The sequence below is a fragment of the Mustela putorius genome, unplaced genomic scaffold, assembly GCF_011764305.1.
Source record: "Mustela putorius furo isolate JIRA1106 unplaced genomic scaffold, ASM1176430v1.1 tig00003846_pilon_pilon_pilon, whole genome shotgun sequence".
In the NCBI taxonomy this organism is placed as follows: Eukaryota; Metazoa; Chordata; class Mammalia; order Carnivora; family Mustelidae; genus Mustela; species Mustela putorius.
Window position 1 is genome coordinate 20954938 of NW_025421999.1, and position 22687 is coordinate 20977624.

At 37.1% G+C, this 22687-nt stretch overlaps 1 protein-coding gene across 5 annotated transcripts in view; it reads left to right on the top strand.

Moving 5' to 3' along the window:
* NCOA2 (nuclear receptor coactivator 2) overlaps positions 1-22687 on the top strand; it is a 303163-nt gene that overhangs the window by 87827 nt on the left and 192649 nt on the right. For all 5 annotated transcript variants that reach the window (XM_045063213.1, XM_045063214.1, XM_045063208.1 and 2 more), the window contains exon 2: positions 21071-21127. The gene's annotated coding sequence lies outside the window, so the exon portion shown is untranslated. The remainder of the gene's footprint in view (positions 1-21070; positions 21128-22687) is intronic.

Genomic DNA, 22687 nt, shown 5'->3' on the forward strand with positions numbered 1-22687 from the left:
ACTAAAAATATTATGCTTTCCTGCATTTTTCTTTAATTCCTCGTTTATTTCCTATAGATGGTAAACTCTTTGAGGGTAGGGATTAGGTTGATCATTGATGTGTATGCCAAGTTTCCAGTACTAGGTTGTGTACACAGTAGACTCAATAAATATTCACTGACTAGCTGTTGAAAAGTTTGATGAGCCTCCCAAAGTGTTTAACATAGTTTGAGTAGTTTATGAATTAGTTAAATCTGACTCAGTAATTGGCCATCCTTGGGTTTTAAGTAGTGATGGAATAGTGGCTTGCCTCTCACTAATGTCAAGAAAGTACCTAGTAGGGATGCCTGGGTGGCTCAGTTGGTTAAGCAGCTGCCTTCGGCTAAGGTCATGATCCCAGCGAGTCCCACATCAGGCTCCTTGCTTGGCAGAGAGCCTGCTTCTTCCTCTGCCTCTGCCTGCCATTCTGTCTGCCTGTGCTCGCTCCCCCCCCCCCCACTCTCTGATAAATAAATAAAATCTTTAAAAAAAAAAAAAAAGAAAGTACCTAGTAGAAGAGTCTTATGACAAAGCCTAATGACAGAGATGCTATGTGGCTTTGTACCACCTAGAAATACAAGGGTAAAAGCACTTTTAAAACAGATTCTTTGAAATCTTCCTGAAAGTCCTGAGCACTTCACTTTTGTAGCTATTTGGCTAGTTGGTTGATCTCTGCAACTTGAGTAAAGATCATAGTTATTGCTGTAATTACTAGGCACCAGCTGTGGGCCAGAGCCTTCCATACGTGGTTTTCATGTATGGAAGGCTCTTCTATTTTCTACTTCTTTTCTGTTTTCTTATACACTCAAAAACTCAACATGGTACATATTATTTGCATTTTACAGTTGAGTAAACTAAGGGGAAGAGAGGTTTTAAATTTGCTTGTTCAGGATTATACGTAATCGTAAATGGCTGTAGTCAGTATTTGAACATTGGTTTATTGGGGTCCAAAACTTATATAAATTTAATTATGTCTTAAAACCTCTCAGAGATGAGGATACTAAAGGGAAAAGCATGGATATAATAATGAAGCTAGCGACTAACATTTTGAATAATACTAGTAAATTTCCTATTGCTCTGATAGTATTGCCTGTAATCATAAATAGTTGGTGTCTTGCTTACTGAGGCCTGTGGTTTTCTGTACTTGGAATCAGTACTGCTTTCTAAGTGAAAAGGAAGCTCATAATTTTTTCTTTAAAGATTTATGTGTTTATTTTAGAGAGAGATCACAGGGGCTGGGCAGAGAGAGAGGGAGAGAGAGTCTTAAGCAGACTCAGTGCTAAGTGCGGAGCTGGACACAGGACTTAATCTCACCACCCCAACCAAGATCAGCACCTGAGCCGAAACCAAGAGGCATATGCTTAACAGACTGCGCCACCCGGATGCCCCAGGAAGTTCATAACACTTATGTATGCCATTTGTGTTGTAATAATCACTACTGTTTATTTTAAATATCAAATCTTCATGATAGGAATGAACTCATATTAATAGTCTTGATTAAGATCTAGAGGCACAATGACATTGTTGAAGAAAGCAGATTTCAGTAAGAACCATTCCAAAAATATTGTGATATGGGTTATCAGTGTATATTTGATGGAAAACATGATGATTTTCTTAGTGCTATATTTAGGTGATGTGATGAAGTAAGTAACTTATTGGCAGTTTATAGATAGGTTTATCTGCTTTGTCATTCTGCCTTCTTGTCAAAACTTTATTTTATAACTTAGAGGAAAGCATTATCTAGGAAGCCAATTTATGAGGTACACTCTAGCTTAAAAAAGAAATGGCATTCCTAGTACAATAGTAAGCTGTTTTACTTCCTTCCTGTTTGGTGAAGAATGTCCTAGTATCACTGCTTCCTCTGTGAGGAAGAAAATGGATGTCGCACAGCCAGCTCTTCAGGTAAACCAACTCAGATCTCTTTTGAGTGAGTAATTTCTTGAATGTTCGGAGAAGAAAACCAGAGTGCTGTTTTAGAGAGTTCTGTAGGGATTGAGATAAAGTGTTTGGGATTTGTGTGTGAAGGTGTCTAGCTTCTTGGAGTCAGTTGAGATAGTTTCATAGGCCATGCTCCCCAGGCTTGGTGAATATGTGGTGTCTTTAAAACAGTGCAGTAAACAACCCTTGAGCCCTTGTAAACAGAGTTCAGGCTCCAAAATCTAGAGACTTTCTCTTCAACTTCAAGAGGAAACTAGACTCTTAATGGTTACACAAACATAGTTTACCAAGAGCAGGTTTCACATGAAGCATACCTGTGTATTACTTCCCCACATGATGCCACTTCCGCCCTCCGTCATGCGTCAGGTGGGTATCTTTTTCTCCGTAGAAAGCATGCACATACTTTTCAATACTTCAGACAGTTCACGATTAACTAAAAAGGCCCATTTCGAAGCAGTGTTTCTTTATGCTTTTTCCGTGAAAGTTATAATCATCTAGTTAGCTGAATTTCTGGCTGCCTTAATATTATAGCCCAGCAGGGCGGTGTTTCATCAGAATCAGATGAAGGCTTAACTCAGTCCTGGGACCTACTGATTTCTTTTCCTATCTTGGTTCCTATCTGGAAAGCTTTCAAGACCGCCAGCTGTGTGGCCTGTTTGAAAGCAGGAGGCTTGTGGCAGGAATGTGGGTTTGCCCTATTAGTGTTGCAAAATCACTTCTTATGTAGAGAGTCTTGCTTTTCTCTTGCCTCCTATAGTCTGGTTTTAGATTATTTTTCTTGTGGTTTTGGTTTGTGAGTGTGTTCTCACGGCTTTCATTTCCTTTATTCCTTTCCCTTCCTTCACAACAGACAATGAGAAGGGAATAACTTTGAGGTATTTTTGTATTTGTTTACATTGCCAAGTTATATAGGCAACTTCCCTTTTATCTTACAGAAAATAAACCCGGGATGGTTAAAAATACTTGAAATCATCAGTTGTAACTTATGTTCTCAACAGTTCTTTCATTGTTTGGTCTAAATATAACTATTGGTAATACGGTTATATTGAAGGTGTGGACATTAAAGAATTTACCCATAATGGCACCATCCTCACACAACCACTTAGTATTTTAGTGTATTTTCTTTTAGGTCTCTACAAGATCATTCTGTTTGTTTTGTTTAAGTGCTTTTACTGGGGATGAAATTCATACATTGGAATTTTACCTAATTTTCTCAACCCTTTCTTTTCCTTGGAGGTGTTCAGTACCCAAAGGAATAGCCAAAATAAAAGAAGAAGAAATCACAGATGGAAGAACTTTCACATTAACAGCAAGTTGGATGATCAGTCCTTTATAATCAGGGTCAAGTGTCTTCCCTGATTTCTTTCTTTCTTTTTTTTTTTTAAAAAAAGATGTATTTATTTATTTATTTGACAGAGAGAGAGAGATCACAAGTAGGCATAGAGGCAGGCAGAGAGAGAGAGAGGAGGAAGCAGGCTCCCTGCTGAGCAGAGAGCCCGATGCGGGACTCGATCCCAGGACCCTGAGCCGAAGGCAGCGGCTTAACCCACTGAGCCACCCAGGCGCCCCTCTTCCCTGATTTCTACTAGAAGTTATGATCAAGGAGTGATAACAAAGCACAGTGCATTATCTTCTTTAGCACTCCACACTTACCTACCAGTATTTTACTGAACATGTTGGAGTTTAGGCATTCAACTAAAAGGCTCTGGTGTGTAGGAGTGAGTAGTGTCAGTCCGCATGGGTTTATCATTTCTGCACTCATTTTGGTTAAAAGGAACGGTAACCTGAAGGCTGTGTCCTCTGGAGAGCATTGATTACTGACCCAGAGTTTTGTTTCTGTAATCTGTCTGAAGAGAGCTCATCAATGAGAAATGGTTCAATTCTCAGAGTTAGAAGACATATTATTGAAAATACAGTTGAGAAAGGCAGCAGTCTTCTTCAAACACACAAATACAGTTTTTATATTCTCAAAAAAAGAAGCTAAACTACTGATGAAAAATTTCAGGGTGCTTGAGTGTTAATCTTTTCCATTAGGCTTATTTTTTTAAGTTCTGTTTTACTCTTGGGAAATACATACAGCTTGCTTACATATTCAGAGAGCATTTCAAGGCCCTCACTTCCCAGTGTTATACTTGAAAATGAACTAGGGTGAATAAATGGTCCATTTTAGCAGCCTGCAGAGTGCAGATTTCTTCACTTATTTCCCTTATAGAAGCTAATTATGTCATGGAGTTTGGGTAGTTTCATTTTTTTGATGTGACCTTCCAAAAAAAATGCTGTTAGTTGTTATTTCTCTTTTCTTTGGGTGGGGGTGGATCATACGTTATATTTTATTTTTACAGCCTGCTTTTTACATATGCCAATACACTGTAACCATCTTTCTGGGTCAATAAATGTTTATTCCTCTAGTTATTCTTTTCTTTAAAATTGTGTTTTAATGTTTATTATTTAATGTTAATAATCATAATAGCTGAACACATTTTTACTTTTCTATTTTATAAGTGAGTCTTGGTTTTTAGACTTGTTCATCTTCCCTAATCGGACACTTGGAGTCTAAACTCATTTGCACAAAGGTGGCTTTTACTCCACAGCTGAAAATAGGATAACTATAGGTTGGTGATGCATACTATACTTCGACAGATTTTATGAGTCTTCTTGTGGTATTCTGTGCTTTATTTTAAAATATGACTTGTTCATGTATTTGTGGACAAGGAAGTGGCTTTTGAAATTTAGTCAGTATCTGAGAATTACCTTCCACATTCTAAAATGGATTTGAGAGAGAAGTGGGTAGGGGTGTGTGTGGGGGGACACTCGTGTAAACATTTAAGGATTAGGAAGAACAGAAATATCAGAATTTTTTAGGCAACACTGCTTCTATTCCTAAAAAAGATTTTTTTTGATGTAACTTTAAAAATGAATACATAACTTATTCTGCTGTAGTTTCTTTCATTTTTAAACATATTTAATTTGTGAATTACATAAGCATTAAATTTTATATATATGAGGGGAAGAGTGAGGTTTGAGACTAGAAGCCACAATCTCTTATTTTCTCAAAATAGCTCTCTTCACTCTGCCATGTTACCGCTATTACCAGTGACAAGTCATACCTCTTTGCCTGAAGTGGTGAGTTCTACCACTTTTAAAATACCATTACTAAAAACAGCTCAAGTTCCTAAGCTGCCTTATATTTCCAAAAGCATATGAAAGTATTTTTGGACCTGCTAAACATCATTAGATGGAAGTAAGAAGAAAGTGTATTTAGTTAATTTGTATTAGAGAATTCATAGTTGTCTGGAGGAAGGGTTATAAATGTCTCATTCCTTTGAGACTTAAATAAATTCATCAAGTGTTACAAAATCAGGAGTACAAGATACATTCAGATTAGCTAATTAGCCTTTGCCTCCGAGTTTGCTATTTTATAAATAGGGCAAAAAACCCACACCTACAATAGTTACTTCCATGTTAACTGTTAGGTTAACTGGGGCCCAGTGATTAAGTAATTTGATTCACCCTTTACTTGCAAATGTTTGCTCTCGATTTTAGACATGAATCCTTATAATATTTTAAGATTGGTTCAAATATTATTGCTGTAATGAATATTTTCCCCTAATTACATGTCTTCGCTAATACCTTTTCGAAGTGTATGCTTCTATCTGAATTGTGGTCTCTGCTAAAGTCCTTCAGTGTCAGTTCTGGGTAATTGTTGAGTATGACTGCTGAGGGTAGTGTTTTCAGGTGATGTCATTTGTATCACCAAGAGCACACTTTATGATTTTGAGAAGGTTTTTGCAGTAGTTTCTCTACTCTAAGTTGCTGTTTATTGTGAAGTACAGTATTGGATTAGCAGCTTTCCAGGAAAAATAAAGAGAAACACTGTCACATTAAATGTACACTTTTAAGATACTTCACCTTTTCAGGAAATATATATATGCTGGGGAAGTAAGAGAAAACTATAGTTTTGTTTTTTGTTTTTTGTTTTTTTTTTTGCTTAGCAAATGATTTTCTTTTTTAAAAAATGTACAGAAATATTTTCAAAGATGGGTTTATTGGAATAAAAGTGCTTTAGAGTGTGAATTGGTGTTTTTTTAAAAGATTTTATTTATTTGACAGAGAGAGAGAGAGAGAGATCACAAGTAGGCAGAGAGGCAGGCAGAGAGAGAGGAGGGGTAAGCAGGCTCCCCGCCGAGCAGACAGCCCGATTCAGGGCTCCATCCCAGGACCCTGAGATCATGACCAGAGCCAAAGGCCAAGGCTTAACCCACTGAGCCACCGAGGCGCCCTGAGTTGGTATTTTTTAAAATGTTTGAAGTGTGTATTGATCAACACATTTGCAAAATAGTACATGAAACCGAAAAGCTTATGTACACTATTAATTTACATATATTTTCAAATTTATTTTACCACTAGCCCTTTTGGTCAAGGGATGTACATCAATTTAGAGAACCTTGATATATGGCAGAATTTTTATGACACATTTAAGCCTATGGCATTTTAAAAAAAAATAATTTTGAGGCATAAAGGCCCCAAATTGTGTTATCTTAGGGGATTTAAGATCTAGGATATTAAGATTTATTTTTTTTTTTTTTTTTTTTTTTTTTAGGATATTAAGATTTAAAGAAACAATGTAGCCACTCAAAAATAGCACCATATTTTTTCTTTCTTACCGGTATATAATTTATTTTGTAGTTTAAAAGTTGCTTGCTCTGGAAGTTTAAGCAAAGCCAGGAATCAGAAGATCAGATTTCTAGGCTTTTCTGGAGGGGTTGCTGAGTGACTTTAATCAAATCACATAATCCCGGCAAACCTCCATTTTGACATTTGCCTAGTACATATAATTATTACATACTCAAAGTCCACCTCATAGAATTGTTGTAAAGATAAAATAAGAGAAAAATAATCTCTAAGTGTTTGAAACTTGTTAAGTTTAATGTAAAATTAGGGAAATGGTTATGCCTTAATATTAAGCAAATAAAAGATGCAGGTGTCTTCAAACCCTATTTATTTTGACTAATGGCCCTTTATTTGAGGACAACAGTATTATTTATTTATTTTTTAAAAAGATTTATTTTTGCTTTGACACAGAGAGAGAAAAAGAGAGAGCAAGCGAGCACAAGCAGGGGAAGTGGCTGGCAGAAGGAGAAGGATAAGCAGGCTCTCTGCAGACGTGGGGAAGCTGGATGTGGGATTCGATCCCCGGACCCTGTGATCTGAGCCAAAGGCTGTCGCTTAACGGAGCCACCCAGGCGCCCTGAAGACAGTAGAATTTTTTAGAGCTAAAGTGGGATTTGGAGAGAATTGTGCCACTCTTGTTTTTTTACTGAGAAACTGAAGCCAAGAGATAGTAAGTGATTGGCCTTGAGTCTTGTAGGGAAGTCTAGGAGGACGGCCAGGTCTCCTGACGCAAGTTCTTATTCCATGCTAGCCTCCCAAGCAGTCTAGAAGAGAGAAACAAAGAGCTACCTGTTGAGTCAGATATTCTTGAGTATCTTCCTCCCAGATAATTGTTACTTTTTATAATGAGATGTTAGTATTATCATTTTTAAAGTCCTAATTCTCATTCACTGCTCTGTTTTGACTTAATAGTATATTTTGGCTAAAATATTAAGGAATGGCTTTTTAGCAGTAGATTTTTTTTTTCTTTTGTGTCATGTTTTAAAAAAGGAAATTTTGACAAATTACTGTGTAATGTGCTAAAACTGAAGTTATGAGAGAAGAGATAAACACGGGCCATTTATAATTTATTATTTGTCACACCTTTACTATTTTGACGTTTAGAGCACATAGAATTTATTAACAGACCCTCTCCACCATACCTCTTTCAGTGTTTTGAAGAGAAAATGAGAAGGTATGTTTCTTTGTGACCACTTTTGAAAATATTATCCTTTTTTTCTTTGCCTCAAATATTTACTGAGACAGAAAATAGCTTTGCTTATTTTTATTGGGCACACTTAAAAAATAACTGGGTATTGAATAAATGTGTTATCAGTCAATACATATTTGCCGAGTACCCTCTACAGAGGTGGTTTGTTAGGTGCCGATGACTTTAAGGCTTGCTATGGTCTTTGGGCCAAGAGGCCATGAACATATTTATTTACTGTTGCATTCTTTTACAACATGAGATCAAACATTTTTCTGTATTTAAAAATACCTAGTTTTAAAAAAAAAACTTTTAAAATAATTTTCTCTGTGTTCTTTTTGACCTCGTGTGAAATTTGAATAAAGAAATACTGTAAATAGAAAAAGTGTGAATAATTTTAGAACCCTCAGAATAATATGAAAGGTTAAATTGTCTATGCCTTAATAAAAGAAGCAGTTAAAATTATTTTAGTCACTGGAATAGTAAGTTTGTTTGTTTAAACTGTAGCACACCTAGACAGAAATAAATCTTGTTAAAACAACAACATACTGCTGACCTGCTTGCTTTGCCCATTCTGGGTCCCCGAATCTCGACTGCAGTAAGATAGAAAAAGTCTCCTCGGCACATTTGTAATAATAGCTCTAAAAGGTTCTTTAACCTGATACTTTATGAAGGAAAAATAAAAAGGATTAGCTACGCATGCCTTGAATTTATAGTCTGAAATGAGAATCCAGACATTTTATTGTATACTATAGTTACCTAAGGCATGCTTAGATACTGCAAACTGCAAGTGACCTTTTGTGGGATTTTGATTCAATCTTCACTTCCATCTCATAGACGAACCCCAAGTCACTCTTATGAGGTTGGTTTGCATAGCGGTTTGATCTGAATTGTTGATTATGTTATTTTTGTGGAAAACATTAAAAAGGTATACAAGAAGACACTGTTATACATAATACTTTCTAGTCTGTAAGTTTCTTGAAGTCAGAACTTTTTTTTTTAAACATCTGCAGAGCCTGTGTATATCCCTATTGATAGGTCCTGGTATTTTAAATATTTGTTGGATAAGTGAATAAATGGATTTATATTATTTTATGTACCATAATCCTCTTTTGTATCTGATACCATTCTGGTTTCTAGCTAGTCTAACTGAGACATTTCCTTTTTTGCTTTAACGTCTTTATTACTATTTATGAAAAGCTGTTAGTTTTTATTCTAGTTATCTGTTGCTTAAACTATTATGTCTCCTAATTCTGGGGTTAGGAATTTGGACAGGGCCTGGCAGGGATGGCTTGTTTCTGTTCCATGATATGTGGAATCTCAGCTGATAAGACCAGGAACTGTTAGGAGCTGTGACGGCTGGGGGGCTGGCTGAGCATATCTTTTTCTTATGGCCTCTTCACATGACTAGGTTGGGCTTCCTCATAGTATGGAGGTTTCAAGGTAGTCAGACATATGTAGCAGCTCAGACTCTGAGATAAAGGGCTCCAAAGTCCTAGGCTGCAGGTTCAAAGCTCTGAAGTTCCAGAATATCACTTCTGCATTAGTGTGTTGGTCAGGCCAGTCACTATGGCAACCCCAGTATCAGGAGGAGGACAGTTACTCTTCACTTCTCAGTGGGAGGAGTGGCAAAGAGTTTATTGCTGTCATGAGTCTTCCAGTTTCTAGTCTTTATGTATTACTTGCCATTGTTACTATTAACCTTATTAGGTTGTGTTTTTATTATAGGATGTTCAGCAAAACGTCTGCTGTTAAGTACTTAGGGACCTAATGGTAGCTCCTTTCTCCCAGTCTCCACACTGTGTTGTGGCTTGACTGCCTGGAGTGCTCTTTGTCTTAGACCTGTGCTAGGGAGGAGCGTTAAAAATTTCTTTGGGTAGAAGCAAGAACTTTTTGGTTGGGAGTTCATGCTCAAAATGAATTTTCCCCATGATGCCAGAAGGGAGTACCTATATTTGTATTTCTGTGTGCGTGTGTGCATGTGAGTGTGTGCACACATGTGTGTAGAAATACACCATTTCATACTAGATGGCAGTGGTACTTAGAGATCTTGATCTATGTGTTATTAAAAATTTTCCCCTAGGGCGCCTGGGTGACTCAGTGGGTTAAAAGCCTCTGCCTTTGGCTCAGGTCATGATCTCAGGGTCTTAGGATCAAGCCCCTTATCGGGCTCTCTGCTCAGCAGGGAGTCTGCTTCCCTCTCTCTCTCTGCCTACCTCTCTGCCTACTTGTGATCCCTCTCTCTCTCTCTGTCAAATAAAAAAATAAAATCTTAAAAAAAAAAAAAATCTCCCCCCAAATCTAGGGAACTGATGACAGGATTGCCAAATTTTGAATTTTGTCAAGTTATTACATGAAAAAAAATGACCATGAGCTACAACCACCATTTCAGAAAAAAAGGAAAATTTAACCCCACAATATAATAAGTTCACAATCTAATAATAAAGGAGAATGCTAAAATTTAATAAAATTTACCTCTATAGAAAAATAAACCTCTGCATTTTTCCCCCTCATTTAGGTTTAAACCTGGAAAAGCTTTGTTCTTGAGCTGTACACAGACATCTTAGGAACCACTCTGGTAGGGCCTTATTTTGATCTGTCAGCAGAATTTAAAAAAAAAAAAAGTTGTACCTGAAGGATTTTTCAAAATCTACATTTCATAGCCATATTTATTATGTAAACCATGGGGGAATTAACTGATGTAATGGTCCTTCTGAGAAACATCCATTTTAGTCTATGTTACTCGATTCCTTTTCAGTGCAGAAAGGTGTTAGTTTCATTAGGACCTATAAAACAAAATAAGATTTAAATTACCAGAGCCAGGCAGTGTTGTCTGGTCGTAACAGAGTTGCTGTTTGCAATTCGCTGAGCTCAGGTTCCATCCAGTTCAGCATATCCTATTATTCGTGTGAAGATACTTCACATCTCTCCTGTTATTTGTCTTTCCTTAAACTAACAGGAAGCTTTGTTTCTCAAGACTTGGTATGAAAGACATTGAAATAATGCTAGTCTTAGTCTTACTCCACCTGTAAGCATAAATGCGAGTACCGAAATGAAATGACAGAAAGTCATCAGTGATAATAATGGTTATCCATATGATTTAGCATATCTATATAAGTAATTTTAGATTATCATTGGAACAAAAATATGATACTAGAAAATTTTGTGGACATTTGTTTATGCTCTTGGACTTTGAGGCTCCCAGATGGAGGAAAAATTCAGCCACCACGGGTTGTTTTCCTAGCTCTTCCACGTTAGATTTTAGAATTGCTTTCTTTTTTTTTTTAATTCAATTCTTTGTGTGGGATAAAGTTCTCTTCTTGTCACAGCTCTTGAAAATTTTTCTTCACACCTGTCTTTTAGCCTGCAATAGTAGTATTTTCTTCCGTTTTCTTTGCTTATATAGGCATAACAGGCCGATAATTGAATAATCTTGTTAGTGACGCATTTTGGGGCAACTCAGTGGGTCGTACTGAGTGAATTTGTTGGGTGACTGATGCTTGTGGCTATTTTTGTAATAGCTGGATGTTAGAAAGCATCTCCTTGACACCAAATTGTTTTTTCTATGTGGGGAGGAAGGTGGTGGGTAGGGCCAGAAGTGCAGAGGAGTGGAGCCCGGGAGAAGGAACTGAGATGGAAACAACAGAGGAGAGTGGAGGGCTTGAATTCAGAAGAACAGAGATCCCACTACTAGTTCTTCCTCTTGGTTAACTTCAGCAAATCACTTAAGTTCTCTGACTTAGTTTCCTCACCTGTAAAATGGAATTGATAGATGCCATGTGAATGAAACCTGTTTGTGGGAAATAGTAAAAATAATGCTGCTAACAATTGTATCACAGCAGCTGATACCTGATACTTAACAAAAAGTAGTTCTCCTCCTTACCCTGTATATTTTGTATTGTTAGATTTTTTTTAAAAAAGATTTTACTTATTTATTTGTCAGAGAGAGTGCACAAGCAGGCAGAGTGGCAGGCAGAGACAGAGAGAGAAGCAGGCTCCCTGCTGAGCAAGGAACCTGATGTGGGACTTGATCCCAGGACCCTAGGATCATGACCTGAGCTGAAGGCAGCAACTTAACCCACTGAGCCACTCAGGCGTCCCTGTTAGATGTTTTCTTACATGTTCTAGATTCACAACTAAGTTACCTGTCATACATTTTAGTGTATGTAATGCCCTTCTGTGATGTGAAGGTTGACACATAAATTTGATGATGATTTCTATAGTAGTTAAGATATGATGGGAAAACCAGTGTCTTTAAGGTAGTGTTTGTTTTGGGGTTCATAGAAACTGCTTTAGTAAGATGATGGGGTGAGGTACTGTTGTTGTCAGGTACTAGTGAAGTACTAATCTCTTTGAACTTTAGTTTCCCTCTTTAAAACGAGTAGTTAAAACAAGTTATTTTCAAGTTTCTTCCAGAGCTAATTTTTATTCAGAATGGTGCTAATGCCACAGGATTCCCATTTCCTCCAATATTCTTCACTGTTTTTGTCAGAACCTAGACATGCAGCAAAATGAAAAACTGCATTTTACATTTTTTAACAGAATAGGAAACTATATAGACCCACACAATAAAGCAAATTTCTGATGAAATATCTTTTTTGGTAATAATTCTTCTGAGTGACAGTTGGATCCATGGGTTGACTCAGTGAGATCATACAGACAGACAATAAACATTTGACTAGGTACTAACTGTACTCCAGGGATAAGCTCTCCATTTTCCAACATAGTAAGTTGCATAGCTTTTTTCTTAGGAATCTGGTACTCATTTTTGGAATACCATATTCTTGCTGGAACTCTGTAAAATATTGCTACATTTAACTATCTTATATAAATTTATAATTTTACTTTTAAAAACTTACCTGTGACATAAGATCACAACCATGAACATGTATTATACATATGTGTAAACTGTTTTCAGCTTTTGAAAAGTACCATTTAGGGCTTGCTAGCTACTTTCCCCTCTGCTTTTATTTATTTTTTTAAAGATTGGTGCTGCCTAGCAGGTGATCAGAGTGGTACAAACTTAATGCCAGGAGCCAGGTGGTCATAGGCTTGACACCAGCTCCATCACATGTCCTATAACTTTAGAGAAACTGTGTTACCTTTTCCTGATTATAAAATAGGTGTGACAGGGGCGCCTGGGTGGCTCAGTGGGTTAAGCCGCTGCCTTCGGCTCAGGTCATGATCTCAGGGTCCCGGGATCGAGTCCCGCATTGGGCTCTCTGCTCAGCGGGGAGCCTGCTTCCCCCTCTCTCTCTCTCTGCCTGCCTCTCTGCCTGCTTGTGATCTCTCTGTCAATAAATAAATAAAATCTTTAAAAAAAAAAAATAGGTGTGACGGAACATCTTTTTAAGAAGACTCCTATCCTCCTTCTTACTCTGTGTGTGTGTGTATGTATGTAGGGGGAACTAATGAATATTGCTTTTATTGTGTTGAAATGATGATTAGCTTAATATGGTCATATGCTTTTGAAAGGTGTGCCCCCTCCCCCCCTGCCCTGCCCCTTTTAGGAGATGGGAACTGACTTTGACAATGATTTGGGGAAAGAGGCCTGTCCTGAGAGAGAAAAACAGAAACTCAGAGCGGGGACAGAAAGTTTGTGCTGGTCCTTGTGAGGCTGGTTTTTGAAATTACTGCTAGTGCTGGGGGTGAAGATGGTGTCCCTGCCCTATGTAGGCAGATTGTGTAGTTTGTGTTGCTTTGGTACAGTTACTTACCTCTTGTTGCTCCATGGTACTGAGGTACTGAGGTAAGTTTTACACAGGCTTGTGTGCATTGTCCTCAGGGGTATTAGGGAAGGGTTGTAGACTCATTTTGTATCAGTCAGAGTGGTCATTGCAGCATTAATTAGGGAGGAAAACCTCAGGAGAAGGTAAGTTTATGAGAAGAGTCCACAGTCCTATTTTATTTTCTCTCCCTAAGTGGATTTCTTTCCTCTACTGTTGATATTTGCAGGATATACATTTTATTAGGGAAGGTAGACATTTTCTCTCAAACTGGTTTGTTGCGAAAAATAAACTGATAATATGTGGAAATCCTCTACTATTCTGGTATATACAGTAAGCTTCAGGAGCTATTTTCATTTTAAGGAGAATGAAAGGAAACATCCCAGGCAAAGATTATCTGCATTATTTGGAGAAAAACAGTTAAAATTCTACTTGTTGCATGTTGGGGCCTTTTATTTTGGGAAGACTGATTGGTTGTCAGATTGGCATGCTGTAGTCTTGGTTGGGAGTCATTTCTGAGCCTTATATCTTTGTTTAAGAAAGATTAATTTCTGCTCAGTAACTTGTTTTTTCTATTCTTTCCCATAATTCCATTGAAGACTGTATTATTGTGTGAATTTTGGGCCTAAGCTCCCTAATTAGAGCACCAGGACTTCTGTAGGAGCGTTGTTTAAAAATCACTAATCTAGCAGCAGGTTGTTTCCTTAACCAAAGGGGGGGGACAAAACCTTAGCCTTGCCCTCAAGAAGCCCACAGTCTAGAGGGAAAGATTAATTTTGCGGGATATACATGAGGTATATAATGATAGTAATCATATTACCTCAGCATGAGGTAATAATGATAGTAATCATTTGCACATGCTGTGCCAAAATCCTTGTATCCTATTCATTTGTCAATACTCTCAGTTTCTTCAGTCTGCTTTGTATCTTTGTCATTCCAGTGAAAATGTCTTAGGAAGGTCATCAGCACGTTCAGCTTGCCAGAGCAAGTAGAAACGTGGAATTCTGAGTAGCATGGAGAACTTTCTTCTTGGAACTGTCTCCTCTTGGACTCTGTAGGACCTGGCTTTGCTGGTCTTCTTTCTGCCTCTGTCTTCTCCCTAAGTGATGTTAATCATTTCTTTGGATGTAAATGCGATATTTATGGTAGTGACTCCACAATTTTTTTTTTTTTTACCCCTGCGCCCCCAGTGACTCCAAATTAGTATCTTTAGTTCTCTTCCAGATGTGAGCCTTGTTCATTCAGCTACATGTATGACATTAATTTTTCCTGTAAGTCTGTCTCTGGACAAGAATACTATTCTTTGAAGAGTTACTGTTTTATGATAGTTGCTTTATTTTCTTTGGTTCGGACCATTGTGAGAGACAAAAATGAAAGGAATGATCATATGAGGTTTATGAATTTGATGGGTAGGCTGTTTTTCACTATATCATATACATCAATTATATATGTGCACCTGCCTGTAGCTTAGGAATTTTTTATTATTATTTATTTATTTAAATTTTGCTTAGGGATTTTTAAACTGATGATATATCCTTTCCTATATATTTGTTTCGAACTTTTTTTTACATTTAGTGTAGAAGTTATTCAATTATAAATCTAAGTCTCTACTTGTTTTAACTTACAATTAACTGAACTGAAAGCATTTTATTAAACTGAATTAAAGTAACAAAAGAATATCTTAAGATGGGGCTTCAGTAATTTAGGCACGAGTTCTCAAAAACAGAAGATTTCTCTAAGCAAAACCTCAAGTTTAAGAACCTTAAGTTAGATGTATAATAGGCAGAATGAGTAGTTGGAAAGAATAATTACAAGGTCAATTAATGTTAATACAAAAGTTATGAACTAAATGTCGTTTTAAGGCAGTCTTTAGATGACACTGTTGAGCCTCTTAAAAGACTTTGGAAAATGAGAATTATTTGTTAAAGAGTTTAATTAGTTAAGAGTCATTGTCTGCAGAGTAGGTAGAGACTTTTAAACAAAGAAAACATAAGCTGTCTGAAGTATATATAGAAGTTAATCAGTTACCTTATAAATTATTCTTGAGTAGTCTAGGTGTTATTTTTAGCATCAGCTTAATAATTGGGAAAGAATTATACCTTATATAGTCCACATTCTTTATACATTATTTATATTATTAAGACTTTTGCAACACATCAAATTTGGGATCTTAATATTATAATATTTTGTAATTAATAAGAACATTTACATATTTAATATTATATTGCTTAATATTTAATATAATATTTTATTAAAATTTGTGGAAGCCATACTTTAGGTTACCTTTTCATATTATATAAAATGTATGTAATATAGATAAAATAAAAATACATTGTCTTGTTTAATAATCTGAAATAGTTCTCATAATTAAGTCTTGAAAGTATGACTTTCCTCTTGATGTATTACAGTTTGAAACATGCCGAATTAAAGATATGTTCTCTGGGGTCCCTGCGTGGCTCAGTTGGTTAAGCATCTGCCTTCAGCTCAGGTGATGATCTCAGGGTTCTGAGATCAAGTCCCCTGACAGGGTTTCCTGCTCAGCAGGCAGTCTGCTTCTCCTTCTGCCTCCCCCTCCCCTTGCTTGTGCTTGCTCTCTCATGCTCTCTCTCTCTCTCTCTGATGAATAAATAAATAATTTTTTTTAAAAAGCCATGTCTGTTAAGTTATTTGAGAGTTTTTATGTTTTTAAGCCAAAAGAAAACAAATCATCGTACTACCACTGCATTAGTCCCGTGACCTTGGACAGAGTGCTTCACTTGTCAGTTACATTTCCATATCTACAAAATGGAGGTGAGAGTAGCAATACCTGCCTCTTAGAGATGTCAGGAGGATGAAAGTGGGTAACTTATATAAAGCCCTCTGCCAGAAGCATTTAAGAAATAGCAGTGATTGACGATGATGATGGCGGTGGTGCTGGTACACAGAACAGCAGTCTGTGGCCCATCTCTCATTTTGGTCGCACGACATGCTCTTTTAGCTGGTATCGCAGATGTCACTTCATTTTCTTCCTAGCTTGCTTTGCTTCCTCTGGCTCTGTTCCTAACTCTTCATGTAAATAGATAGATCGAGAGAGAGAGAGAGAGAATGGAGGCTATCTTCTCCTAACCCTCTGCTACCTTTTGAAAAATCATCAATCTGTAGGTTTAATGTTGTCAGCAATCTTTTTCCATGCGATGTGTGCTCAGACCTGGTTTTTTTGCCTCAAAGTCATGATGTGCTATTTGTGTAGCCAAGTTGATGCTCTCCTTGTCAGATGTTTGCACCATTTGCTACTAAAATTGCCTATTTTGGGGTGCCTGAGTGGCTCAGTGGGTTAAGCCTCTGCCTTGGGCTCTGGTCATGATCTCAGGGTCCTGGGATCGAGCCCCACATTGGGTTCCCTGCTCAGCAGGGAGCTTGCTTCCCTCTTCCCCTCTGCCTGCCTCTCTGTCTACTTGTGAGCCCTCTCTCTTTGTCAAACAAATAAAATCTTAAAAAAAAAAACAACCCATAGAACTGCCTTTGTCCCTTACATCCCTTTAGTGACACAGTAATCATAACTATCACCTAGGAAGAAAGGGCAGGTACATAGTGGTTTTTTTTTTTTTAAGATTTTATTTATTTATTTGACAGACAGAGATCACCGGTAGGCAGAGAGGCAGGCAGAGAGAGAGGAGGAAGCAGGCTCCCCGCCAAGCAGAGAGCCCGATGCAGGGCTCGATCCCAGGACCCTGGGATCATGACCTGAGCCGAAGGCAGAGGCTTTAACCCACTGAGCATTGAAAAAATTGAGGTATAAATTGCATAGCATGAAATGCACCCATTTTAAGGGTATTATAGGATGAGTTTTAGTGAACGTACGCAGGTATGTGTGCCTTGTGTTTCCTACACATCTTTCTTTAGAATCACCCACAATCTAGTTTTAGAACCAGTCTGTCAGCCCGAAAGTTCCCTTGTATCCATTTTCAGGCACTCCCCACTTCTGTTCCTTAACTCAGGACGGCACTAACCTGTTTTTCCCTCTGTAGTGTTACTTTTTCTAGAAATTTCAAATTAATGGAATTACATAACATGTTATCTTTGGCTCCTTTGATTTGGCACATGTTTTTTAGGTTCATGTTGCTGCATCCACGAGTCATTCACTCCTTGTTGTCGAGTGGTATTCCAATGCATGGTGTCCTGCATTCTAGAAAATCCATCCTCCAAAGATAAACAGTTGGGTTGTTTGCACTTTCCAGCTGTTCTAAACATAACTGCTAGGATCATCCTTGCACAACTGCTTGTATGGTCATCTGTCCCCAAGAGAAGTGAAAACACACATTGGTATGAAATTGTTGGGTTATAGGATGAGAAACTTCCAAACCATTTTTCATTTTATCAGGTTTTTTCTTTTGTGGTCTTCATTTTTATTTTATGCAATTAAAATATACATGCATTTATGTGGTATAATAGCTAAAAATTTTTTCCTAATCTAAAATGATTTTCTCTAAGATGGTCTCCTACAGGTTTTGTAGTTTAGTTCTTACTTTTAGGTCTATGTTCCTATCCATTTTGAGTTAATTTTTGTACATGGTACAAGGTAAAGGTCAAGGTTCTTTTTCCCTCTCTATGTGTATAACAGTTTTGGGCATCATTTGTTGAAAAGACTGACTTTTTCTCATTAAATTACTTGGGACCTTGTTGAATCTAAATTGGTATAAATGTGTGGGACTGTTCCTGGACTGTGTTCTCTTCTATTGTTTAGCCTTATGCTAATACCCCACTGTTTTGATTGAACTTTATAGTAATATTTGAAATTAGGTAGTTTTTTTTTTTTCCCAACTGTTGATGTCATTTTAAGGTAGCCCTGGTTCAGAAATTTCCCAGCAGTCTCTCTGGAGGGTTATCAGCAGATAAGGCCATTAGGACATTCCAAGGAAAAGTGGTTACTGAGGGTAGGACAGGCCTGAAGCTTCTACTTTTTCATCATTTCGTTGGGTTACTTGACAGAGCTAGCATAATTTAGCAGGATCATATACTTGGTAGGATAAATGTAATGCCTACTCTATACCAGGTGCTTTATGTAATCATCTCATTTAATACTGCTGCAAACAGGACATTATTATCCTCATTTTATATTTGAGTTCACAGTAATACTTCCTACGTCACATACCTAAGCTGCTGCTAATGATAGAATAATATTAACAGCAGCAGTATTTATATGATAAAGCCAGGTTTCGAAACTGGTCTGTCTGATGATGCTTAACCATACGAGATTCTTGCCACCGTTTCATGCTGTCTTCTTTTTCTTTTCTCTTCTTCTTCTTCTTTTGTTTAATATTTAATTACTTATTTTAGAGAGAGAATTTGGGGGCGGGGGGACCAGAAGGAGAGAGTCTCAAGCTGATGCCATGCTGACGGTTGAGCAATCTCACCACCCTCAGATCTTGACCTCAATTGAAAACCGAGAATCGGAGGCTTAAGGGACCGAGCCACCCAGGCACCCCTCCATGCTGCCTTTTAACGGTGACCCTTTGCTTTGTGGAGAGGCAGTTTGTCTTTTTAAGCTCTACCGTGGAAATAGCAATGGTAGTAAGAAAGAAGAAGGTGACATGTATCCCTCCACCCTTTCTTGTAAGGTTCCTGCCTCCCTTGTGTCTGCCAGGATCAGGAAAGACTTCTTCCCCTCTCCCTTCCTTGAAATGCATTTCTGAAGGAACTTGGTGAAAAGCTGCCGAGAGTAGAGCGATGTGGCTTTCTGGCAGAATTGTTACTGCCCGCACTACTGGCTTAAATGACTGAGATTTTCCCTTAGTAACTTCTAAGACATTTTGTGATTCTGTGTTTTTAAATATTTTATTAATACTTCTTATTCAGAATGTTACACTAAGATATTCTGTACTGTGGAAATGATCCACACCTTTATGTGTCCTATATCTTTTATCAGCATGGGTATGTTGGCACCTTCTCATACTCTCTTAGCACATGAGTGAAAACTTACTGAAAATTGTAGATCAAGCAGTAATAGTTTAATAACATCACTCCTACTAAAAGTCACAACTTTTGGCTGTTGATTGTTGCATAGTGTGATGTCCTTGAGCGAATTAGTTGTTGGTATAGAAGTAGTTGTTGCTTAAGTAGGCCAGCATAATGAATACATTTAGCCTAGCAGAGCCAGAAAGAATTGATGACTCCTATTACATAACAGTTTATTGCACACTGCTCACTGACTGCCACTTGAGGAGAATCCATTCGTTTTACTTACTGTGATAACTTCTTATTTGCATACAGATTTTCTTTTTGTTTTTCATGAATCATCTCTAACACCCTAGCTGCATTTCATTACATTGGATGATCTCCAGATCTCCAGCCCGATCAGGTCCTGGTAAAACTCAAAATGGACTTTTTTCTCTTTTCTTCCCCTTTAGACCTCTTTAGATTTAAAGTAGTAAACATTAATACACAGAAAACAACATAAGCATGTACTTGTTTGTATTCCTTACTGTGCATCTTGGAAACAAAATTCTTTAGTGCAGTGGAAATGGTTCTTGTGTGGATCAGAAAAAATGCTGCAGGTTCCTTTGGAGTTACAAAGTCTTTGTTCTCAAAGATACATGCAGAAGAGCAGGTGCCTTCATGATTAAATGCTTATTTCTTCCTTACCTACATTTGCTCTTGTAAAATGTTAAGATTGTCATATATGTACATATAATTCATATATGTGACTTATATGGCATATTTATATGTCACATATATTTATGGCATTTTTGCATCATTTTACTCGTTTTTTCTTTTAAAAAAAATTTTTTTTTTTTAAATTTGTCAGAGAGAGAGAGGGAGAGAGAGCGAGCACAAGCAGACAGAATGGCAGACAGAGGCAGAGGGAGAAGCAGGCTCCCTGCCGAGCAAGGAGCCCAATGTGGGACTCAATCCCAGGGCACTGGGATCATGACCTGAGCCAAAGGCAGCCGCTTAACTGACTGAGCCACCCAGGCTTCCCTCAAGTTTTTTCTTGAGATAAATTATTCTGTCACTTTTGAACTTCTTTATATAATTATGACTTAGATTTTTATTTTGACAGTTTCGAGCCTTTTGATTCCTTACAGTAAACTATGAATCAACAAATTCAGATTGCAAATGTGAGTTTTATTTATTTGTTTACTTAGCCAACATTTACCATGCACTGTGTTATTATGCACTGGATGCTGGGCTGGTCCAGAGGGGGCGGTCTCAACATAGGGATCTCTGGTCTCTGCTTCTCAGCTTCCAGTGCTCCTGATGAGACCTAAGCAGATACAAGGAAATGTAGTAAGAATTATGGTGGGAGCTCAAAATGTAGACTAGACACCTCATAATTCACAATGAAATGAGGCTTTACATATTTTACTTTTTTTTTTTTTAACAAAATAGAAGTAATGCAGCAAGTCTACTTCTTGATTTATCATGCAATTTAATGGCGAGATGTTATTAATGAGTTACTTTTATATTGGTTGTAAAAATCACATCCACCTTAATGAGTCCGAGAGGATTCTGGGTCTTTTTATTCACGTTTGCTTGTTTGTTTGCATTGCAGATTTCTCTTGGATTTGGCTACAGATTTATAGATCTTCTGCACTGTGTACAGGCACAGGTGAGTCAAAGTTCAGTCATTCTGTTGGAATATTTTGATTTTTAAGTAAACTCAAATATTTAAAAAGTATAGCTCAGCAAAATAAACTGTAAACAAAGCAAATATAAATAAGAAACAAAATGTACATTTCTCAGCATTTCTGTTGTGTTATAAAAATTCTGTGGGAATATGTTTAGAAATGAATTTGAAGGTAAGGTGATCTTACCATTTATCAGTGTTTACTGTGTATATTTGGGAAGAGTTTACACATACCCATTGGATGAGGTGATAGAGAATGTCCCATGCATTTGTATATAAATTTCTTTTTGTATATAAATAAAAGAATAGCTACTGTTGATTGTGGCAGCAAATGGAGCTAAATGTTTTAAATTTAATGAGCAGGCTTTTCTTGTCCAACTAGTCTGAAATAGCTTGTCAGTCACTTCTTAATACACAATCCTGATAGATTTTTATCATGATATTTATTATCACCTGATATATTCTTATTTTTTTATAGTCTTCCCTACGAAAATATAAGCTACATGAAAATTGAGACCATTTTTGTCTTGGTGAAAAAAATGGTATCCCTGACTTGTAGAATAGCACCTGGTATATGGGAAAGACTGAATGAATGTTTGCTTATTTATTGGGTAGTAAATACTAAGAATTTATTTATATTCAGAGTCATTGAACTCTGCTTCTATAAATAAAAGCTAGAAATAGTTTTTATACTGTTTTTAAATATGAAATTAATTTGTATCAGATAAAGTATATAGGTCTTAAATGTTCTGAAAAATTACCGGTGTTGCATATTTTCTGTCCTAAAGTATGCTTAATCAGGATAGAATTCAGCGGATAATGCCTCCAATTCTCTATTTATTTTGTCACTACCCTAGAAGGTTCTTTCAAGTTACGGACAAACCTGAAGCAGGTCTGAGAACTTCTTACTTACTTCCTTACTGGATTATGCTACCATATCGGATAGGTTTTGTGGTATCTTGGTAGGGTGAGGGAATTGAAAATCTCTAAAAACCAGATAATTTAAAAATTTCCTACTACCTGTCATTGGAGACAAAGTTTAACTTCCTTACTTAGTTTTCGGTTTCTAGATTGGGGAGATTTTGGGGAGATTTTTTTGGTCATTTTTCCACCGTCTATATTGATGTTTGAATTCATTATCCTAGAGCTATAGGAGGGATGCTTGGCTGACTCAGTTGGTAAAGCATACTGCTCTTACTCTCTTGACCTTGGTGGTGAGTTCCAGCCCCACACTGATCATTGAGCTTGCTTACATACATACATATATATATACATACAGCTATAGGAATATGCAGACCACCTATTTCCTTGTGTCCTTGACAGTTTTCTTTAGGTGTTCCAAGTTACTGGTTGCTATTATTGGTTTCTTGGTTTGTTTTGTATGTTTTGTTTTTTGATCTTTCTTCAGGCTTTGGTCTCTTCTGCCACCATGATTTTCATATATAGAAAGAATTAAGTCTGATCTTTAGGGTTTTTTCTTTTATTTGTTATTCACATTTAATTTTATAACTGCAACTTGCAGAGATTCCCTTGATAATAGTA